Source organism: Polypterus senegalus, chromosome 2 (assembly GCF_016835505.1).
Source record: "Polypterus senegalus isolate Bchr_013 chromosome 2, ASM1683550v1, whole genome shotgun sequence".
Lineage (NCBI taxonomy): Eukaryota > Metazoa > Chordata > Cladistia > Polypteriformes > Polypteridae > Polypterus > Polypterus senegalus.
In genome coordinates, this window is record NC_053155.1 from 166,367,326 (window position 1) to 166,390,701 (window position 23,376).

Genomic DNA, 23,376 nt, shown 5'->3' on the forward strand with positions numbered 1-23,376 from the left:
TATAGCATTTGCAAAGAGGTTCTGTCATATATTTCACAAAGATACAAAAAAAACTAACATTTTTAAACAAATTACTAACTTCACATTCTCTCCAATATTGCACCTATATACCAGAAAAATAAAACAATTGTAAAATTCTCCCGAAAAAAACTTCAGGTTGTGGGACAGAAACACCAGTCTGGGATGCACAGATACAGTGCATCCGGAAAGTATTCACAGTGCATCACTTTGTCCACATTTTGTTATGTTACAGCCTTATTCCAAGATAGATAGATAGATACTTTATTAATGGATTAAAACAAAACATGGACTAAATTCATTTTTTTCCTCAGAATTCTACACACAACACCCCATAATGACAACATGGAAAAAGTTTACTTAAGGTTTTTGCAAATTTATTAAAAACTAGACATTAAGCCCGTTACAGTAACGGGCGCTAGAACAGAATTGCATAAACATTATTAGGAACAGTGTACAGTATATTAAATGGCAAGGGACCTTGACCTCATTCTGTTTGTTGTCTTAATTTTTTTGTTAAAAATATTTTTGCAAGAAGCCTAAAGTAAAAGTAAAATAATATTAAAAATAGAAACGTATATGACAATACAGTAAGTATAATTAATATTGCCTTAGTGTAAAACTTTATAACAATCTGTAATACACAATATCTGAAGAAGATATTTAGGAAAATGTTTTTTTTTACCTCGGGAAATTTTTCAGTAAAATTTCATTATAGACAACATTTTTTGTAAACACTCTTGTTCAGGACCATCTACAATGTTGACAACATCATCTGTAAAACTTCTAACTCTTGATAATGCAACATATAACTGACTGTGGCTGAATACTGGTTCTGGCAAGTAAATGGCAACTTTTTCTAAGGTTTGCCCTTGAGCTTTATTAGTTGTTATGGCAAAGGCTAATGTATCTGGAAATTGTTGCCTTCTTAAGGTAAAGGGCAAATTAGTAGAGGATAGAGCCAAATCAATATGGGGAATATTCTGATGCTCATTTTCTTTTTTACAATCGATCTATTTGCTCGTATTTTTCTTTGTCTTTCAGCCTTTCTTTTGTTGATGTTTACTTGCTGAGCTGACCGTTCTTCCAGGAGATGTTGCTTATATACGATTTGAGTGTCTGTGTCTTTTGTCCTACTTGACGTATCCTTTTTTTTATGGGTGGCATGTTAGTAGATAGTTAGTAAACATGCATTGGGCAGTATGTGTGGCGTCTCCTCAGCAATGGATTTTATGTGCGCGTCCGCGACTATTTAATCAGCACGCTCCCCAGCAATGCTGTCCTTTATTTGCTTATCATTCGCGGCTACGCCGTTCACTGTGTGCTCAGGTTCCAGTGTGTGTGCGTCCACGATGCCGGTCGTGCATGCACACTTCACCAAAGACACACACACACGGACACCTGGACGCACACAGGGGTTTTATTAAAGAGGATAAAACTGAGAAATCGCATGTACATAAGTATTCACAACCTTTGCTCAATACTTTGTTGATGCACCTTTGGCAGCAATTACAGCCTCAAGTCTTTTTGAATATGATGCCACAAGCTTGGCACACCTATCCTTGGCCAGTTTTGCCCACTCCTCTTTGCAGCACCTCTCAAGCTCCATCATGTTGGATTGGATGCATCAGTGCACAGCCATTTTAAGGTCTATCTGGAGATGTTCAATCAGATTCAAGTCTGGGCTGCGGCTGGGCCACTCAAGGACATTTACAGAGTTGTCCTGAAGCCACTACTTTCATGTCTTGGTTGTGTGCTTAGGGTCGTTGTCCTGCTGAAAGATGGACCGTCGCCCCAGTCTGAGGTCAAGAGCGCTCTGGAGCAGGTTTTCATCCAGGATGCCTCTGTACAGTGCTGCAGTCATCTTTCCCTTTATCCTGACTAGTATCCAGTTCCTGCCGCTGAAAAACATCCACACAGCATGATACTGCCACCACCATGTTTCACTGTAGGCATGGTATTGTCCTGGTGATGAGTGGTGCCTGGTTTCCTCCAAACGTGACACCTGGTATTCACACCAAAGAGTTCAATCTTTGTCTCATCAGACCAGAGAATTTTGTTTCTCATGGTCTGAGAGTCCTTCAGGTGCCTATTGGCAAACTCCTGGCGGGCTGCCATGTGCCTTTCACTAAGGAGTGGCTTCCGCCTGGCCACTCTACCATACAGGCCTGATTGGTGGATTGCTGCAGAGATGGTTGTCCTTCTGGAAGGTTCTCCTCTCTCCACAAAGGACCTCTGGAACTCTGACAGAGTGACTATCGGGTTCCTGGTCACCTTCCTGACTAAGGCCCTTCTCCCCAGATCGCTCAGTTTAGATGGTCGGCCAGCTCTAGGAAGAGTCCTGATTGTTTCAAACTTCTTCCACTTACAGATGATGGAGGCCACTGTGCTCATTGGGACCTTCAAAGCAGGAGAAATTTTTTCTGTAACCTTCCCCAGATTTGTGCCTCGAGACAATCCTGTCTCGGAGGTCTACAGACAATTCATTTGACTTTATGCTTGGTTTGTGCTCTGACATGAACTGTCAACTGTGGGACCTTATATAGACAGGTGTGTGCCTTTCCAAATCATGTCCAATCAACTGAATTTACCACAGGTGGACTCCAATTAAGCTGCAGAAACAGCTCAAGGATGATCAGGGGAAACAGGATGCACCTGAGCTCAATTTTGAGCTTCATGGCAAAGGCTGTGAATACTTATGTACATGTGCTTTATCAATTTTTTTATTTTTAATAAATTTGCAAAAACATCAAGTAAACTTTTTTCACATTGTCATTATGGGGTGTTGTGTGTAGAATTCTGAGGAAAAAATTGGAATTGAATCCATTTTGGAATAAGGCTGTAACATAACAAAATGTGGAAAAAGTTATGCGCTGTAAATACTTTCCGGATGCACTGTACCTTTTTGCAGGTTTCCCCAATTTGAGCAAATGTACTTCTTGTGTTTTACACCACTGAAGTGGATTTACTGTATATCACTGTCCACCTCAGGTATTATCTAGTATCTCTTGATCTCTTTTTCAATGGCAGTTTGCAAAGACGCACCTTCTCTGACTTTATACAGGAAGTGCACCAATCCTCGGAGCAAGATGAGTCTTTGTCGGCCACCTCTGCTCTGGTGCGGCCATCATCTGTGCTGCCAAAGATGTCTTACTCAGACAACTTGGGTGTTTCCTATTCTGCCTTGAACGCACTACAACAATGATGCACTGGGACAGGGAAGTCTGGGCAGCTATTTTGGCCCCCTTTTTAAGCGGTGAAGCCCTTCAAGCCGTATGATGAAACGAGTTCCTGAAGCAACAGATCCTCCTCTGCATGGCTGAGAGCTTGGTGGCCAAGGGGTGCCAGTTTTGTCTGTGGCATATTGATCCGGGTCGCTGTGTACAAGGACAAATCCAGGGCTTAGTGGCCCTGATTCAAAGCTGATTCCACTGAGACCCTTTCGAGAGCATTGTGAAGAAGCTTGCTATTGATGCAGTCCTGTCAGGAAAAGACAAGAGCCTTTGTGATGACGTCCACTTGACTGCTGGATCTGACCTGCAGACTGGAGAGTGTGCAGAAGCCACCTGGAAACAATGTGGCTACCCAGGCTTGACCCCAATTTTGATCCAGCCAGCACCGGTCTTCAGGGTCGCCAGTACCATGGGTGGGAGACGCCAGAGTGTGAACACCATAGTGCGGACTGAACGCAGCTGTTTTGGCTGTGATCCGCTGGGACATCTGGCTTGGGAGTGCTACTTCTCCCCTGCGCAAACAATGGCTTTCAGTCTGGCACATATATGCAGCTTGCACATTTCCCCCAAGATGTTAAAGGAGGACAATTTTTAGGTCTCTATTACGTTGGCCGGATGGGAATTCATTGCACTTTTGAACTCTGATGGCGACCTCTGCGTAGTCTGCCGTGACTTGCTCTGGCAAACCCCTTATAAGACCACCGACAAAGTGAACATCTGCTGCGTCCGTGGAGACATTAAAACATACAAGACTATATTACTCCCGTAGAAATTGAAAAGGAAGAACTTTAAGGTTTGGACAGTTGTGTCAGACACCTTTTCCCACGGGTCTTGGCCACCTGCAGGGCGTCTTCCCGAGTAGTGGGTAGAGAGGAGCTCACCGCAGACAATGTCCATCAAAGAACCGGGCTTGAAATTGAGCTAGAGTTGTCCAGCAAGGTGGGGGGAGAATCCTCAAGTGAAAACCCGGGACAGCTGGCAAACTGTTCTGTGCTGTCACGTCCACCAACAGCCTCTCCAGACTGGACACTATGAAAATGAAGTAGCAGTCGGAGATAAGTGCAATGCTGTATCGGACACAGTAGCATTGGGAGGCGAGTGCGATTCTGCATTGAACACGGAGTTTGCTCCTCTACAACAAGCCGATAACAACTTGGATTTTGCATTTAGACAAGCCCACATCACAAATGACTCTTGCAGTATTATCTGGAGAGAAAGGATCTGAATTTTAAAACATCACATTTTTAACTTAAGTATGGTTTTCTGTTTGATTTCTGATTGCATGGGTAATGGACATATCGAGCAGTTGGTAGTACCAATTGAACATAGGAAGAAGGTTTTAAAACTTGGTCGCAGTCACGTTTTGGGGGGGTCACCTTGTGCAGAAAACACTTTTATTGGGTGAATATGGCCTGGATGTGGAGCAGTTTTGCAAGGGCTGTCCCGACTGTCATAGTTTCCACTTACAGGTCCACCAGGGCACCCCTTCTACTGATGCCTATTTTAGACGTCTCCTTTAAGAAGGTGGGATTTGATATTGCTGGCCTGCTTCCCAGGAGTAGAAGTGGCTTTCAGTATATGCTCATGTTAATTGATTACGCCACAAGATACCCAGAAGTAGCCGTGCTGTGCTGGGTGGATTACCGGACTATTGCAAAAGCACTCTCCGATATGTTCACACATATTGGTATCCCTCGTGAGATTCTCACTGATCAGGGCACACCCTTTATGTCTTGCATCATGAAGCAGCTATGTGACAGTTTCAGAATTAAGCAGTTACACTCCATGGTTTATCATCCACAGACAATAGTCTTGACTGAATGGTTTAATAAAACCCTAAAACAGATGATTTGGCGGGTGGCCCATGACGATCCAACCTCCTGGGGATACAGTAGTGCTTTCTTCCAGTTTGCTATCAAGGAAGCTCCGCAAGGTTCCATTGGGATGAGCCTTTTCGAACTATTTGGCTGCCGACCGCGCAGGGTGTTGGACTTTTTTCGGGAAGAATGGACGGGGACTCATTAGACAATCCGTGGGGGTAGGTTTGCTAACTGAGTCGTTTTGCTGCAACAGCGAAATTCCAGATTGTCCTCTGTTGCAGTAGAACATTAGCAACACAAGCAGGAGGCACAAAAGCATAATTATGACAAGACAAGTAAACTCCGCATGTTTAAAACTCTGCATGTTTAAGAAGGGGGATTGCGTGCTGGTGTCAATCCCGTCCGATCCACATAAATTTTAGTCTGAATGCCAAGGGCCGGCAGTGATAGAAGAGCATATGTCCCCAGTAAATTATAAAGTCAGAGTTCCTGGGCAACGAAAACCCGTACAAACTTTGCATGTTAATATTTTATAGGAAAGGCACGACTGTCATGAAATCCTGCGGCCTCATGTATAAATGGTGCATACGTACAAAAATGTTTCGTATGCCCATTTCCATGCTCACATCGCAATGTATGAAAACTAAACTTGGCATAAAGCCATGCATATTTTCACACCAGGTCAATCCTTTGCATACGCAAGTTCTCCTCTTGGTTTTGCAAACTGATGGCACCCAGCGTCAAAACAGTTCCTGTGTGGTTTCTCTTTCTTTCTTAGATTCACATCCCTGACGCGGCTTTATCAAATACACTGAAATTAGCCCCATATTGTTTATTAGTTTAAGGCATCTGATTGTAATCAACCTGTAACCATATAGAACAGAATAGCCAAACTATTCCAAATACTATAGCTTCTTTAGCGTTGTGACTGTCAGTGCACCACTTCGAGTATTTATCCCACTGTATCCGAGTGTGGAATCACAGCTCTACATCAGCTGATCCGATTATCGGGTTACAACATCTAGCTCCACAATGTGTAAGCCATGCGCACAGTCTATTTCAAACTCTTCCATACAGTACAGCATATGCTTCAGATTCAGAGCCTTTCCTGTAGGGACCTCGCACATCAGAGAAGGTTTCATCCCAAATGCTCTAAATGCACTCAATCAGTCCATCCATTGTTCCTGGTAGAACTGTTTATACTTATAAATACAATCGCCTCACTGTAAACTTGCACTACAGTTATAATAATGCACAACCTGAACCACTTTATAAGGTGCGTATTTACATATGATGATGACTGGCTTCTAAGTCGATTTAGATTTCTTGGAGCTCTTGATATTTTTAAGATGAAATGCAGTAAAGCATGTTTATTACATTATACAGAAGTTTTAAACTTCATTGAAATAATGTACTGTATATCTATACTAACAAAAGGCAAAGCCCTCACTGACTGACTCACTCACTCATCACTAATTCTCCAACTTCCTGTGTAGGTAGAAGGCTGAAATTTGGCAGGCTTATTCCTTACAGGTTACTTACAAAAGTTAAGCATTTCGAAATTCTACACGTAACGGTCATAACGGTCGACGACGTCCGCCATGTTAAACTTTCTTATTTATGGCTCCATCGTCACGAAATTTGGTAGGCAGCTTCCCTGCGCTAACCGAAACCGATGTACATACTTATTTTGGTGGTGTGATGCCACTGTCGGCCGTCATATTGAACTTTCCAACGGTCTTTGTTGCCCTCACTGACACACTCATCACTAATTGTCCAACTTCCCGTGTCGGTAGAAGGCTGAAATTTGGCAGGCTCATTCCTTACAGCTTACTTACAAAAGTTAACCAGGTTTAATTTAGAAATTCTACGCGTAACAGTCATAATGGTCGACAACATCCGCAATGTTAAACTTTCTTATTTATGGCCTCATCTTCACGAAATTGGGTAGGCAGCTTCCCCGCGCTAACCGAAACCAATGTAAGTACTTATTTCAGTGGTATGACGCCACTGTCGGCCGCCATATTGAACTTTCCAACGGTCTTTGCTACCTGTGGGCCCATCTTCAAGAAATTTGGTACGCGGGTTCCCAACGCTAACTGAATCCTACTTACGTGCATATATACATCCATAGCCTGCAGCTCGGTTGCCATGTGAGGCGGTGTTGGGTCCCCCATCTCCATGCCTCTCACGTTGGCTGCCTGCCTAAGGTCGTCCGTCGCTTCCGGTCTCTTCATTCCCTTCCTTGCTTCGCCACGATATTCACATCTCCCTGCTGATAACTGCAGCCTTTTTATTTAATCCACGGCTTCTCCGCTGTTTTATTGTTCGTTTATTACGATTATAGTTATTGTATAGGTATTTTAGACTTAGTTTACATTGTTCAGGTACGCATTTCCTTTATCGTTCCAACCGTACCCCCATTAACATGTCTATCGATGTGATCACCATCGATCAAAGAACTGTCACTTACCGAGTGGTTTCCATGCCCGGAGATGGCACCTGCATTTTCCATTCTCTGTGTTACATATTGCACGGCCATATGAGGCTCACTCTTGATATCCGGAGAAACATTGTGTCTTATGTATTGAATGACTGGGACAGGTTCAAGGTGCGGACTAATGAAGGTACAGGAGATAATTATACTACACAGGAGCACTATAAGAGTGAAATGCTTAAGCCGTTCACCTATGGTTCTGCATGTGAGTTGATGGCTGCTGCTGAAAAGTGTACCGAAATGGCCAAATATTTTACACCTTTGGAGAACCGCCAATGCCTCTTAAGCATCTTAGATTCACAGGTGACGATTTGAGTAGTGGACACTTTGATGTTTATGAATATTTAAACTCTCAAAAGCTGGATGCGAAGTTATCGATGAAACCGGTTGTATGCTTACAACGCTTTATGGATGCCGAATGTCACTTCAACACAACAAGTCCTACAAATACTAACGTAATTGAAACAAACCATGAAACTCAAACCGATTATGATAGATACAGTAGATATGACAGCAGCAATCCAAGCTGTGAGATTTGAAGCAAGATTGCTTTTCACATGGCCAACTGTACGTTGCATGCTCAAGAGTAAGCTCAGCGCACAGCTTGGTCATATTACAACCGGAGGGCCGAACTGACAACGTGGCATACAAAGAGACCCTTAACAAATATTTATTGGTATATTTTCCCTCAGTTTAAAAAGGTTTACTTTTCTTCTTAATAAAAATTTTAAGGCAGTACTTCGCCGCTGTGAAGCGTGGGTATTTTGCTAGCTGTTAATAATTAAACATGTGAGGACATGGTGGTATCGATGAGCTGGTTCCCCGTTCAGGGATGGTTCCTGCCTCACGCTGTATGCTTTCTGGGATTGGCGTGACCCTTGGATGGATGGAATAATTAAACATGTTCTATGAAGATATATTTCAATGTTTAATTAAAGTTTTGAAGAATCTGCGTTCTAAGCTTACAGATGGCTTGGCATCTATTACAGAGCTGATTGTGTGGGGATTGATTACTTGGAAAAAGAAAAAAATGGACAGGAATTAAAGGTTAGTACATTTGAGAGAGACAGTACTGCTGTAATGAATTATTTCATTGAAGGTCATGCACCGTGAAGCAAGGATCTTGCAGGATGCAGGAACAATCTCTGGACGGGGCGCCAGCTCGTCACCATCACTGCGCCACCGCATACCCATGTTTTAATACATGCTTTAATCCCCATCATTTTGAAAATATGAAGTATACATCTTAGTATTTAAATTGTTCAGAGAGCTGTAATATCATGAATGTAATGTATTCTGTGTCCTGTTGGCGGAAGAGAAAGCCAGTTTTAGATTCATGTAGTGATAGCATATAAAAGAACACATATAAAACAAAGCATTTAACGTGCTACTTTTGTAACTAGTAAATTAAATGATTTTAAGATGGAGTTTATGATGTTCTACATTAATGACAAAATAAACTATGTGATTAAAGTGGAAATTTCAAGATTAAAGTTGACATTTGGACATTTTTTCAACTGTGTCCCTATTTTGTTTTTCTTTTATTTGTACCCTGATGCACTTCCATATGACACTCAGACAGTGGGCTACGACTTGCCTTTTCACAGCGACTTTGATATCTGACCACTCCTTATTTATTTTGGGCACTTTAAAATCTGAATTTCATGAAAAGTATTATAAGCATAAAAGTTTAATTAAAATCTATAGATGTTTTTTTTCTCCAGATTCAGCAAATCCAGTGACCAATGGATGGAAAACAAACTTGTTTCTATACAAGTTGCAAAAAATAGCTTAATAGCAAGTTTGGGCAGAGCAATTAGAAATAATCTAATCGAAGGATAGTGAATATTTATCAATCATAAATTAATGAACAGCAGCTATTGGAATAATTGTCTTGCATACTGATTTAGTGTAAATGTTAAATGTTTAAATGAAAAAAAAATGCAAACAAATGAACACTAGACTGATTTCTGTCTCTTAGTTTTCATGAAAAAACAGTATAGAAGGTTTACATATTTTGATGTATGACAAATGATTATTATTATCACTTCAGTAATTACAAATGTATTAGAATTGAAATGCATGTATTGATTTGTCTCTAAGTGATTGATTTTAGGAAGAGTTGTTATTGCATCAATGTATTAAGTTAATGCTCAGTGATAATGCACATAGCTAAATGGATTATTCAGTTATACATTAGACCCATTGTATGTAACATCCTGTTATAAGTTAAGACACTTGGATAACTGAGGCAATGTGTTAATTTTGTGTAATGTATGATGATCCTACGGATGAAACATTGTCACTAGCATAGTTTAAATGTATTAATCTATTTCTTACTGTTATTTTATGAGACTGAACTGCGGGTCTAGAATTGTCATTTATAATGCTGCATTTGTATGATACATATGATTGGGAAATAATTGCATTATGTTATGTATTTGCTCTACCTTGCACCCTTCTTTAGTTAGCCTAGCAAGTACAGTAGTTAAGTTTGGCCACTCAATTTAGTGGTTAAAGCCTCTCCATTCAGTGGTAAAGTTTTATGAATGAAGTAACAGGTGGTGTATATACAAACGAAGATTTACAGAGACTGTACTACACTAGTCACTTTTAATCTGCTGTGCATATTTGAGAATAGCTGGTGAAGAAACACTTGATTTTCCAGAAGGAACAGAGTGAAGAGCTAAAGAAAGATTGTAAGTCCAGCTACTAAAACTTGATGCCATGATGTGAGCAGACATTTTTACTACCAAGACAAGTTTTATGGACTGTGGCAGGGACAGGCTGTAGCTACTGAGGTGATGTAACAGCTGTTGAAGGCTCCCATGAATGACCACTGCATAAAGTAAAAGCCTAGAGGAAAGTGCACCTTTGCTAAAAAGGGATAGTCACCATGTGTTCATCTTATGAGCTCCCTAATGGTAAAAGGACTGTTTACTTTCTGTTCCAGTAAGAAAAAACTTTAGTGCCTTGAAGCAGTCACACTTTATTCAGACGGATCTGCAAAGTTACCAATCTGCAAAGCCACCAAGAAAGAGACTTTGTTAACAAACCACTGGGTTGGACTAGGCATATATATACAGTATAGCAAGCCTAGGAATATACTTGAAACTATTATAAGAAGGGTTCAAAGGTATGAGGATATGCATGATTTATCAATGATGTGAACTTGTAAATTTTTAACTTGGAATAGAACATCTGATAGTGAAGTTGGGGAGGATAACAGATAGTGAATGAACAATTATGCAATAATACTAGTTAAGAACAATTAACAATCATAGCAATGAAGCTAGAATAGCATCTGAGTTATGTTACAACTATTGTAACTAATAAAAGGATCAGACACCAAAGGGTGGGGCACATCTAGCAACATATTGAAGCTAGAAATGCTAGGAGTGCCAAAGAATAGTAATCCATCAAGATGCTATATAGGATTCTAATATAATCTGATGCTATGACACCCACTGCATGAATTCAGTAATATATAGACACAACACAGACTATGTAAGAAATAACAGGGAAAAAATCTCCACTAACACCATTGATGAGATACACTGTTCACTACTTAATAACAACATGTTAAATGTAACTGTTTGTCCATGTTTACGCTGGTTTTAGATGAATGGTACAGAAGCCATAGTGATACTACATCTTACATGTCCGCAAATGACTTGAAATATCTACATTGTGATGGAGGATCAAGTACCTTTTGCTTTGTGGATATAACTTTTAAGTATTGTTTTTTGTCACAGATCCAGTGACAAAGGGTGGCTTGTTATACTACATTTTTCTTTATGTCACTATATCTGGACAATACTGTTATGAGTTTTATTCACATGTGCATGTTAAATTTGGCACACAGGGCAGCAGTTAGAATTGCTAGCCAAGCATTGGATTAGATAGCCAAAGACAACTGGAGGCTTGTATAGTCAGCTTAAACACAGGTTAGGGTATTTCTGTCCTCTGTCAGCACAAATCTTTTTCCTTATTGGGGGAATGAGAATCGGCATGTAAGCACTATGATATTTCTGTATTTTGTGGAGGAGGAATTCAGCCCTTGTTTGGAGACAGAGAAGACCAGCAAATGAAGCAAGACATTATAAAACGCTTGGACAGCAGCCAGACCCTTGGAGGCGGTGTCGACAAAGTTCGAACAAAAACCTCCCAGCATGGTGACGAGAAAATGGCTGACTGTGTTGATCCAGATTTCCCACCTGGATTAAGTCTGTCCATGCGCCTACCCTTCTGTAACCCCGTTAACCGTCAGTAAATGTAAGCTAAAAGATATTTTTTCTCATGTGATTCTTGTACCGCCGTAATCACGATGGGAGGGATATCGCCGTTTCTGGTATATTATGAAATTGTTTAATTATTTAATATGCCACAATTTCAAAAGAACACATTTCCAAGAGAGCTAATGCCTCTTCAGGAAACACTATCTCTGGGGCAAATTGTTTACCCTGGTGACTGACCACGCCCTGCTTCAGTGGCTGTACAAACAGAAGGATACGAACACCCGGCTCACTCGGTTGTCTAATATTTTGCAAGATTTTGTTTTGATATTCACCACTGTCCCAAGGCTGCACATACCAATGCTGACATTCTATCCTGCCCTGGCCAACCCCGGCTTGGATGGTTGCTTTGCCAACACTGGTGTGGACAAAGCGGAGGTTGAGTGAGGTGTGAGTTTTCTAAACTCTTTTGGGACTGCCCCAACAGGATGAGATGCCAAAGAGTGTCCTGAAGCATGATCGCTGTGTGTCTGTGAAAGACGGATTATTCATTGTCAGGGCAAAAAATGGAAGCAAATAATGTAGGTCAGTCCAAGTAATCTGTTCAGACTGATACCACAGTCAAAACTGAAGTAAATTGACATTTGACAAAGAAACAAGGTTCCACTGGTTTTATGGACGTATGGCAGGATTTAAGTCACCAGAGGAAATGGGAATGACATTGATGTTAAGGGACGGAGATGATGGCATAATCAGGAGCTGGAAATGAGCTCATAAGGAAAGGACCGGAAGTGAAGTCAGCAGGTTAGGACGGAAGCGATACCAGTTGAAAGGGACCCGGAAATAGAGTCGTCTATGAGAGCTGAAACGAACGTTACACTGGTGGACCTCCAAAAGGTGCATTCGTTAATCTTTTGTTTTTCTGTTGAACAAGGGAAAAAGGCATTAGCACTTTGTTCAAAAACCCCTTTTTTTTGTTCTTTCATGCTGTGTCAAGCTTGTTGGCTGCCCCCTATTTGCACGTGTGTGACTATATACAATATCTGCTTGTCTGTCTGTCTATCTGTATATACAGTATATCTCAAAATTACTTTACAGTTAAACAAATTATCTATTATCATTACATATTACCCTTGAGGATAAGATACTACATTTGATACTGTAAATGTTTTATGTATTAAGATTCCCACACGTATGATTTTCTTTGTATAGCTGCAGGGCAATGCAATCTCTCTGCAACCGAAATTGGTCTTTACTTATTGAGTGAGTTATTAAGTGAGTCTACAGTACTGTAAAAATACTATCTTGGCATTTAGACCTGTTAGGTAAGAAAATACCTTTTTTTCTCTCTCTTCTTCTTCTTCTTTAGATTTTGATTGAGACCTTTGGCATTCCAGCTCACAAAGTTCACTGTTTTTTCAGAGAAACACTGCTTCTGAACTTTTGAAGACATTTTGCAATCTTGAGTAAAGGTAGTACATTGTTTCATACATTAGCTTTACCCTTGGTATCATACCAGGTATTATGGCTAAGGAGCCTATTATTATGTTGGTGCTAATATTTGTTGGGGTAAAAACACAAGAAGCAACTTGCTTTCTTCCTGCCTCCAGCCCTTCCCCCAGTTGTCTCCCAAAGTGAGGCTACAGTCATTGCCAAAAGTTTTGGGAATGACACAAGTATTGGTTTTCACAAAGTTTCCTGCTTCAGTGTTTTTAGATCTTTTTATCAGATGTTTCTATGGTATACTGAAGTATAATTACAAGCATTTCATAAATTTCAAAGGCTTTTGTTGACAATTACATTAAGTTTATGCAAATAATCAATATTTGCAGTGTTGGCCCTTCTTTTCCAAGACTTCTGCAATTCACCCTGGCATGCTGTGAGTCAACTTCTGGGCCAGAACCTGACTGATGGCAGCCCATTTTTTGCATAATCAATGCTTGGAGTTTGTCAGAATTTGAGGGTTTTTGTTTGTCCGCCTCCCTCTTGAGGATTGACCACAAGTTCTCAATGGGAATTTAAAATCTCCAATTATTTTAGAAAATAATTCAACTATGAATTTCGTTCAGTTTGGACTTTCACGGTTTTCAGGGAGACCTTCGATTCTGATAGAAGAGTACTGAAATCATTAGTTAAAAGTTTTAGAACATTTAAGTTTTTATGGAATTGCACGCAGCTTAATGTCCTAATGTTTCTTGAAATTAAGGCATAGAACAAATTATCAATAGCAAGTAAAATAAATCAAGGAATCATTAATCATGTACAGGGTTTTATTCAATTTTTGGATTCATCAAAGTAGCCACCTTTTGCTGATGTAACATACAAACTATGGTAACCCTTTTGATTCAGAATGCCAGTTACTCTGTGCAAGTCAACAACTCTGCCTCCAGCAAAAGAATCCCAGACTATCACATTTCATCGTCCATGTTTGACAATTGGTGTCGTACACTGAGGAAGCATCCTTTCACCAACTCAACAGCGTACAAAACCCTGCGTAATGAACCGAAGATTTCAAATCTTGATTCATTTGTCCATAAGTCTTTCTTCCAGTCCGTAGTAGTCCACAGCTGGTGTTTTAAGGCCCTATTTTGTCCTTTTAAGGAATAGCTTTTTTACTGCCACTCGCCCTGTCAGTCCTGCAGTACAAAATCTTCTCTTGCTTTTTTCAACCACTCTTAAGCCGTGCTTGAAGTTGTTGTGCTGTGAGGCACCTATCATGCAAGATGTGGCCCTCAGAAACTTGTATTCTAATTGGGTTGTGACTTTGTGTCTTATCAGATTTTCTTTTAGTTTCCAATTGCCTTTGGATTGTGTAAAAATTCGTAGTCACTGACACTTTGATATATTTTTTTTGCTCAATTTTTATAAATTAAGGACCTACACTTCTAATGGTAATAATGCTCTTTTAAATAGCAATTAGTTAATTACTGCAGAACATCTGTAGGTTGTAACCTATTAGTTATACCTTCAAGAAGGCCGTTTGTAATATGTGTATTCTGAAAATTTGTTTTTCCAGTTTTTGCTAACGTAATCCTTAAATTTAAACCTCTAGCAGTTTACTGTTTACCTTTTCATCATTTTAGCTCATTCAGTGCATTTCAACTGATTAAATGTGAAGAAAAATTGGAAAAGCTGAGGTTTTAAAACTTTGAACTGGTAGTATATATTCTTATGCAGACAATTTATTAAAAGCAGCAGTGGCCCTAGCACTGACTTGTGATAAGGCTCCCCGCAATTATACCCCTCTGCTTCCCATGTTTTACCCAGTTTTTCACCCTTCTACTCACTACATCCTGAACTCCTAGTTATTTTAGTTTGTTGCCCAACCTTTCATGTGGGACCTTACACAATGTTTTCTGAAAATCAAAATAAATAATTTCCTATGCACCTCTTTGATTATTTGCTCTTATTGCTTCCTCACAGAATTCTAGCATATTGGAAAACAAGATCTATTTGAACCCATCTTTTGTTTATTCCCTAAAACTCCCGTTCTTGCCATGTGCTCCTTTGTCTCCTCCTTAATAATTACTTAATTTTCCTGTGATGCACGTTAAGGGTACTGGCCTATAGTTACTTGGATCTGTTTAATCACCTTTTTATATAATTCAATATTTGCTATTATCCAGTCTTTAGGAATTTCTCTACTGTGAATGTTACTGCTCTTGGTGATTTGTTGGATTTCAGTTATTTAATCTATGCATTACTTCATCTATAATTTCCAAATCACTCAATACCTCCTGAGTTGTGCGTATTTAGTAGTCCCTACTGTTGGGATAGTTTCCACTTCGAAATTTGAAAATTTAGAAAAACAAAAGTTTAGGGCATTTACCATTTCACCGTATGTATATTTTAAATTGCCCTTACAATTCCTGATACACTTCACTTCCTCCTTGACTGTTATTATACTACTTAAATGCTGAAAGAAACTCTTTGGGTCATATTTCACATTATCTGAAATATCTTTCTCCATCTGCCTTTAGCCCCTGAGATATCCTTAATGATAGCGCTTATGTTATCATATACCCTACAGATAGTATTAGTGTTATTAGTCTTACCTCCTGTACAGAGCTAGTTATTTTCCTTTCACAGCATCTTTTTAATCTCCTTATTAACCTACTGCAGTTTTTTTTTTCTTTTTTCTTCTACTAACTCCAAATTTTGAGATGTACCTGTTATGCGTTATAGGTAAAATGTTCCAGTTCTCCTCATCTGTCTCCAGACATAAGTGTTTCATCCCAGATTATTCCTTTTAAAACTTGCTGCATCTGTTTAAAATTTGCACTTCTAATGTTTAGCTTAACAGTTTTATGTTTTACATCTGTGCTCTGCCAAAACCCTGAAAACTGTATAATATTATGGTCACTTAATCCAAGTGATTCGATCACCTCTACACCCAGAGCTGTATCCTGATTAATGCAAAATACTAAATCTAAAAACTTTAACATACTCTTTTTAAAAAAAAATAAAAACAGTCACTGATTATGTCCATATACTCCTGCTCTTGTACTCTATTTGCAAGGCTACCCCAGTTAATATTTGGATACTATTGTCCACCATAACTATAATATCCTCCTCAAAACATGTCTTTTTAATATGATTAACAAGATTTTGATTCTGATCGCTTTCTGCTTTGGAAGGTCCATAGGACACTGCTGCTATAATTGTGTTTAGCACCTACACTGTACTTACAATAAATGGTTTCTTCCTTACGAGTGAATGCTTATGCCGTCATACTCTGCTACTGCTAACTTTGTAGTTAAGAGTGCTAAATATTTCTCTACCCAATTTTTCTTTTTATAGCTTAGTTTTACCACTAAAGAATGATAGTTACTCTTAACGGTTTGTCGCTACAGTGCTGGTTTTTCAGTCACTGACTTGCTGGGTTCTGCAACTGCATTCTCTGCTTTCTGGCCTACTAAGTGCATTGCAGACACTACAAATTGTAAGACAAGTACCTTTTTCAGACACTCAACTACCTTTGCAGGTGGGGGGGAAAAAAGCAAAGAAAACCCTTATAAAGGAAAAAAGGTATAATAAATCCTGCATGACTCCTTAACAGCATTTAAAAAACAAAGATTTTGGGAGCAAAGGATCTATTTTAATTAACTGACATACAGCATTAACACAGAAATACTCAACAGTATTAACACTCTTCCACTTCAACTTGCAAGGATGATATCAGCACTTGTCTTAGATACATCTAAATCTGGATTTGGGAGGAGTTTTATGGTTCAGCCAGTGGAACAGAACCAGGGTAGAGATCAATGTTTCCTCTAACAAATTCTAAAAATCAACAGTTTTTGACTTTCAGTGTTAGTCATGTTTTTCTGTATATAGGACAAAAAGCCATCAAGTGTGATTTTTACTCAAATATTCAAACAATTTCTCTTTTGACCTTTTCTGTCTTCCATAAGTTATAATCACTATCAACAAGTTGTTCTAAATGCTCAGCATTTAAGTGATTTATAGATTTTGATGATGGTGATAATAATAATTTTTGTTTTTATACTGTTCATTAGACTACATCCTCTTTCACAGCCAGCATTTGAGGCCTGAAATATGCCACAAATATTCAAAACTTAAACAACTCATTGAAGTAACCTGCCTGTTCATCTGCTCAAATTTAAAATTAAATATTTTCTAGATTTGCAGGTGTAATGAAACATTCCTTATTAAAGGCAAGCCAATCCTTCAATTCTTCATCTGAAAAACGATTTCACAAATGTCTGTTGGATAAAAGTTATTATTGACTTTGTTTTAACTAAACTAAAAAGCTTCAACAACTGAATGTATACTACTTTGCAGAATGTTGCAAAAATCTGCCAGTTCAGCTAGAATGTCATTAAGTAGCAACATGGTGTTCTGCATTTTGTAATTTATCCAAGCAGTATTTATCAATTCAATCATTGTCTTCTTTAACAATTTTTCAGTAATATTCCACAAATAGGTCATAATTCCTAATCATAGCTTTTAATGGAAAATACCTGGATAGACAACTGATCTTGTTTAGGGATTTAAGCACAGTCACATCTGCTTTTGCAGTCTTGACAAGCCCTTTAAAATATGACTTATTAATGGATGACCTGCAGAAAATTGTGTAAACAGTCCTTAGAAAAGTCTCTGTATCACTTATCAGGGGATGTCTTTCAAAGCATCATCTATACCCATATTTGTACAATGTCCCACACAATGTTGCTGTGATAAATGTGGAATGAACTGCTGGAATGGAACAGCTTTTCATTTATCCTGCGCTACTGATGCGCTGTCCAATCTAAACATTACCATCTGCTTTACATTTAACCTGTGTTCCATATAAATCTGTTGAATAGCTCCAAGAATAGATAAACCATCACATTATTAATTTTATTGTGTCAATGAACACAGTTTTATGAATTGACTAGCAAAATACCCATGCTTCGCAGCGGAGAAGTAGTGTGTTAAAGAAGTAATGAAAAAGAAAAGGAAACATTTTAATAATAACGTAACATGATTGACAATGTAATTGTGTTGTCATTGTCATGAGTGTTGCTGGCAGATATACACACACACACATATAAACATAGATATACACACACACATATACATACATATATACTATATATATAGATATATATATATATATAGATAGAATATATATATATATATAGATATATAGAGATATAGATATAGATAGATATATAGATATATAGATATATGCACATACATCCATATATATACAGTATATATATATATATATATATATATATATATATATATATATATATATATATATATACATATCTACATATACACACATACATACATACATATACATACATATATATATACACATACACACACACATATATAAACATATACTAGCAGAATACCCACGCTTCACAGCGGAGAAGTAGTGTGTAAAAGAAGTTATGAAAAAGAAAAGGAAAAATTTTAAAAATAACGTTACATGATTGTTAATGTAATTTTTTTGTCATTGATATGAGTGTTGCTGTCATACACTGTGTGCACAATTATTAGGCAAGTTGTATTTTTGAGGATTAATTTTAATATGGAACAAACACAGTGCTATCAGTCAATCCAAAATGTTAATAAACCTGAAACCTGAATGTTTCACAACGGAAATGCGAGTGTGAACTTCATCAGGGGAATACATATGTGCGCACAATTATTAGGCAACTATTAGTGTGCAGATTTATTATGCAACTAAAGGAAAAATGAAAATTTTCCCATCTCACTTGTGGAGCAGTGACTACAGCCTCCCAGACACTCTTCAGAGAGGTGTATTGTTTTTCTCCCCCGTAAATCTAGCGTTTAAGAAGTGCCCACAAGTTCTCGATAGGGTTTAGGTCAGATGAGGAAGGGGGGCCATGTCATTATTCCTTCATCTTTAAGGCCTTTACTGGCTGGCAACGCAGTGGAGAACTTCGATGCAAGTGATGGAGCATTGGCCTGCATAACAATCATGGTCTTTTTCCTGTATCACTGTTTGAAGAAAGTATCTTCGAAAAACTGGCAGTAGGTTTGGGAGTTGATTTTGAGTTCATCTTCAATGCAAAAAGGTCCAACTAGCTCATCTTTAAAAATACCAGCTCATACCAGTACCCCACCTCCACGTTGGAGTGGAGCTCTGTGCCCATTACTGATCCACAGGTCCATCCATCTGGTCCATCAAGAGTCACTCGTCTCATCGGTCCATAAAACCTTTGAAAAAATCTGTCTTCAGATATTTCTTGGCCCAGTTTTGACGTTTCAACTTATGTTTCTTGTTCAGTGGTGGTTGGGTTTCAGCCCTCCTTACCTTGGCCATGTCTTTGAGCACTGAACACCTTGTACTTCTGGGCACTCCAGGTAGGTTGCAGCTCTGGAATATGAAAGTACTGGAGAATAATGGGTTCCTGGTAGCTTCACGTTTGAATATTCTCAAATCTTTGGCAGCTAATTTGCGTCTTTTGTTCTCAACACGTTTCTTGCGACCCTGTTGACTATTTGCAACAAAATGTTTGATGGTTCTGTGATCACACACCAATATCTTAGCAATTCCAAAAGTGCTGCATCCCTCTGAAAGACTTTTTACAATTTTTGACTTTTCAGAGTCAGTTAAATCTCTTTTTTGGCCCATTTTGCCTGAGGAAAACTAGCTGCCTAATAATTCTGCACACCTTGATATAGGGTGTTGATCTCCTTAGGCCACACCCTCCCTCATTATACAAATACACATCACCTGACGTGCTTAAATCCAATAAGCATTCAAGTTAATACAGCTTGGAGTTGGAATATACGCATTAAAAATGATGATATGGTCAAAATACTCACTTGCCTAATAATTGTGCACACAGTGTATAAAACAAAATGCAAGGAGGATTATAATGAGTATATGAATGAGTATATGAGTATGAGGAGGCGAATCGATTATTCATAAAGCTTCAATTGGTGATCTGTTTTTCTCTGTTAAACTTATATTTTTTCATACTTCTTCTCAAACCAAGGGGGTGCGAGGGTAAAATGAATCGGGAAGCGCTGATCAATGTAATCGGTGTACCAGGGAATCATGCATTGACAGAAGTTCCCCTTTACTTGGAATTAAAAGTGTGATTAAATGCATTATTTTTTAACGCGTTATGGAGCACATGCATCGAAAGCTGTGCTTGTGCTAAGAAAAGGAAACATTTTAAAAATAATGTAACATGATTGTCAATGTAACCTTTTGTAAGTAGTGCCTGGAGGATTCAGTGTGGAGAAACTCTACAGACAGCGTGTGTATTAACTTGTGGATTTTTCGGGGTATATATATATATATATATATATACCTGCACTTCGCAGCGGAGAAGTAGTGTGTTAAAGAAGTTATGAAAAGAAAAGGGAACATTTTAAAAATAACGTAACATGATTGTCAATATACAGTAATTGTTTTGTGAGTGTTATGAGTGCTGCTGTCATCAAGGATTTGATTATCATTATTTCTTTCAATCAGGTTCGTATTTGTAGGATGTGTTGTGTTCAAGTTGCATTCCGTGTTTGTCAATCGTTGTAAAGATAACAGGTTTCATTCATCGATTCGTTTCTTACTGCATCAATAAACAGCTCGTCTTCCTCTTTATCTGAGTCGTGACACACTGCATGCACAAGGTTTTTTTTTTTTTTTTTTTTTTTTTACACTGTCTTCCTTTAGCGGGACATTGACTTTTTCCACCATGTGCTTTGTTTACACAGTAGCTGCACTTATGAATATGCTTGTATGTATCACACGCTTCATATTTTTTTGCTGCCTTCTCAATTGTGTAATTCGGTTTTTGTTCAGCACTCTTTGGAACTGTCGCTTTTTGTCTGTGCACTGCGTAATTTCATGTGAGCCACTCGGTGTACATGCATCGAAGGTTCCCAGCTGTGCTGGTGCCATCTCGTGCGATGTCCACGGCTGTATTTAATGTTAGCTAAGACCCGACACTTAAAAGTTTCTCTCGCAGTTTTGCAGAGTTTGTGCCAAACACCACCCTGACCATCTCATCTTCCTCTGCATAAGCACAGTCCTTCACCCGTGAATATTTAGCGGCAGTGTTTCTATTGGATTGCCGCTGACGGACGGCCTTATATGGGCAGGCACTAAATTACGTGGGAGGCGGAGTTATGCCATCGAGCAGAAGTCTATTATAGTATATGGACGAAAAATAGGTTCCAGTTTTGACCATTACACATAGAATTTCGAAATGAAACCTGCCCAACTTTTGTAAGTAAGCTGTAAGGAATGAGCCTGCCAAATTTCAGCCTTCTACCTACACGGGAAGTTGGAGAATTAGTGATGAGTCAGTCAGTGAGGGATTTGCCTTTTATTAGTATATATATATATATCTATATATATCTATATATATCTATATATATATATCTATATATATATATCTATCTATATCTATATATCTATATATCTATACTAATAAAAGGCAAAGCCCTCACTCACTCACTGACTCATCACTAATTCTCCAACTTCCCGTGTGGGTGGAAGGCTGAAATTTGGCAGGTTCATTCCTTACAGCTTCCTTACAAAAGTTGGGCAGGTTTTATATCGAAATTCTACGCGTAATGGTCATAACTGGAAGCTGTTTTTCTCCATTTACTGTAATGGAGATGAGCTTGAACGCCGTGGGGGAGTTTCGTGTGACATCATCACGCCTCCCGTAATCACGCAGTACATAGAAAACCAGGAAGACCTCAAAAGCGCTGAAGAAAACATGCATTATATAATTGAGAAGGCAGCGAAACAATAAGAAGCGGCGAGTGACATATACAACCATATTCATGAGTTCTGCTACTTGAAACAAAGCACGATGTAAACCTACACTTTAAATTAAGTTCATAGACAGGCTGCGCTGGCGTTTGTAATTTAGTGCCTGCCCATATAAGGCCGTCCGTCAGCGGCAATCCAATAGCAAACTCCACTAAATATTCACGGGTGAAGGACTGTGCTTATGGAGAGGAAGATGAGATGGTCAGGGTGGTGTTTGACACAAACTCAGCAAAACTGCGAGAGAAAGTTTTAAGTGCCAGGACTAAGGTAACATTAAATACAGCCATGGACATAGCGAGATGGCACCAGCACAGCTGGGAACCTTCGATGCATGTACACCGGCGGCTCCGTGAACTGGCGAGTGCACAGATAAAAGGCAACAGTTCCAAAGAGCTGAACAAAACCGAATTACACAATTGAAAAGGCAGCAAAGAATATGAAGCGTCTGATAAGCATATTCATAAATCCAGCTACTGCGGAAACAAAGCACACGGTGGAAAAAGTCAATGTCCGCTAAAGGAAGACAGTGTAAAAAAACCCGTGCATGCAGTGTGTCAGGTCTCAGATAAAGAAGAAGACGAGCTGTTTATTGATGCAGTAAGAAACGAATCGATGAAAAACCTGTCATCTTTACAGCGATTGACAAACACGGAATGTAACTTGAACACAACACATCCTACAAATACGAACCTGATTGAAAGAAATAATGATAATCAAATCCTTGATGACAGCAACACTCAGTAACACTCACAAAACAAATACTGTATATTGACAGTCATGTTACGTTATTTTTAAAATGTTCCCTTTTCTTTTCTAGCTTTTTAACACACTACTTCTCCGCTGCGATACGCTGGTATATATATATATGTATATATATATCCGATCTACATACTCGAATAATGGATACTTTATTAGCCATCAATGATTGTTTTGGTAAAGCCATACTCAGTGTATTCATTAGATGAGCGGTAAAAAGTAAGAGCGAGGGAGGATGCAGGCTGTAGTCTTGGCGTCAACTCTATCTGAATTGCGCGATCACATTTCAAAAATATATCTTTTCAAGTTCTATTTAGTCCATATTTGTCAAACTCAAGGGCCACGGGCCACATCCGGCCGCGTAATTATATCCGCCCGCAGATCATTTTATATACTGTATTATTGTTATTAATGGCCCAGGTATATGAAGCGCTGGTAACACAATAAACTACAGATCCCATAATGCAGCGCTTCAGCTGCCTTGCGAACACTTACGCGTTAATCAAGTCTAGCTTATGATGCTGCAAGTTATTGCGAA

General features: G+C 38.9%; 1 protein-coding gene across 3 annotated transcripts in view; it reads left to right on the forward strand.

Annotated features, from left to right (window-relative positions):
* The window catches only part of LOC120523536 (arfaptin-2-like), a 178,279-nt gene that overhangs the window by 32,339 nt on the left and 122,564 nt on the right, over window positions 1–23,376 (forward strand). Inside the window, exon 2 of one of the 3 annotated variants that reach the window (XM_039744939.1) lies at window positions 13,173–13,275. The exons of the other annotated variants lie outside the window; for them this stretch is intronic. The gene's annotated coding sequence lies outside the window, so the exon portion shown is untranslated. The remainder of the gene's footprint in view (window positions 1–13,172; window positions 13,276–23,376) is intronic. 3 annotated transcript variants of the gene reach the window in all.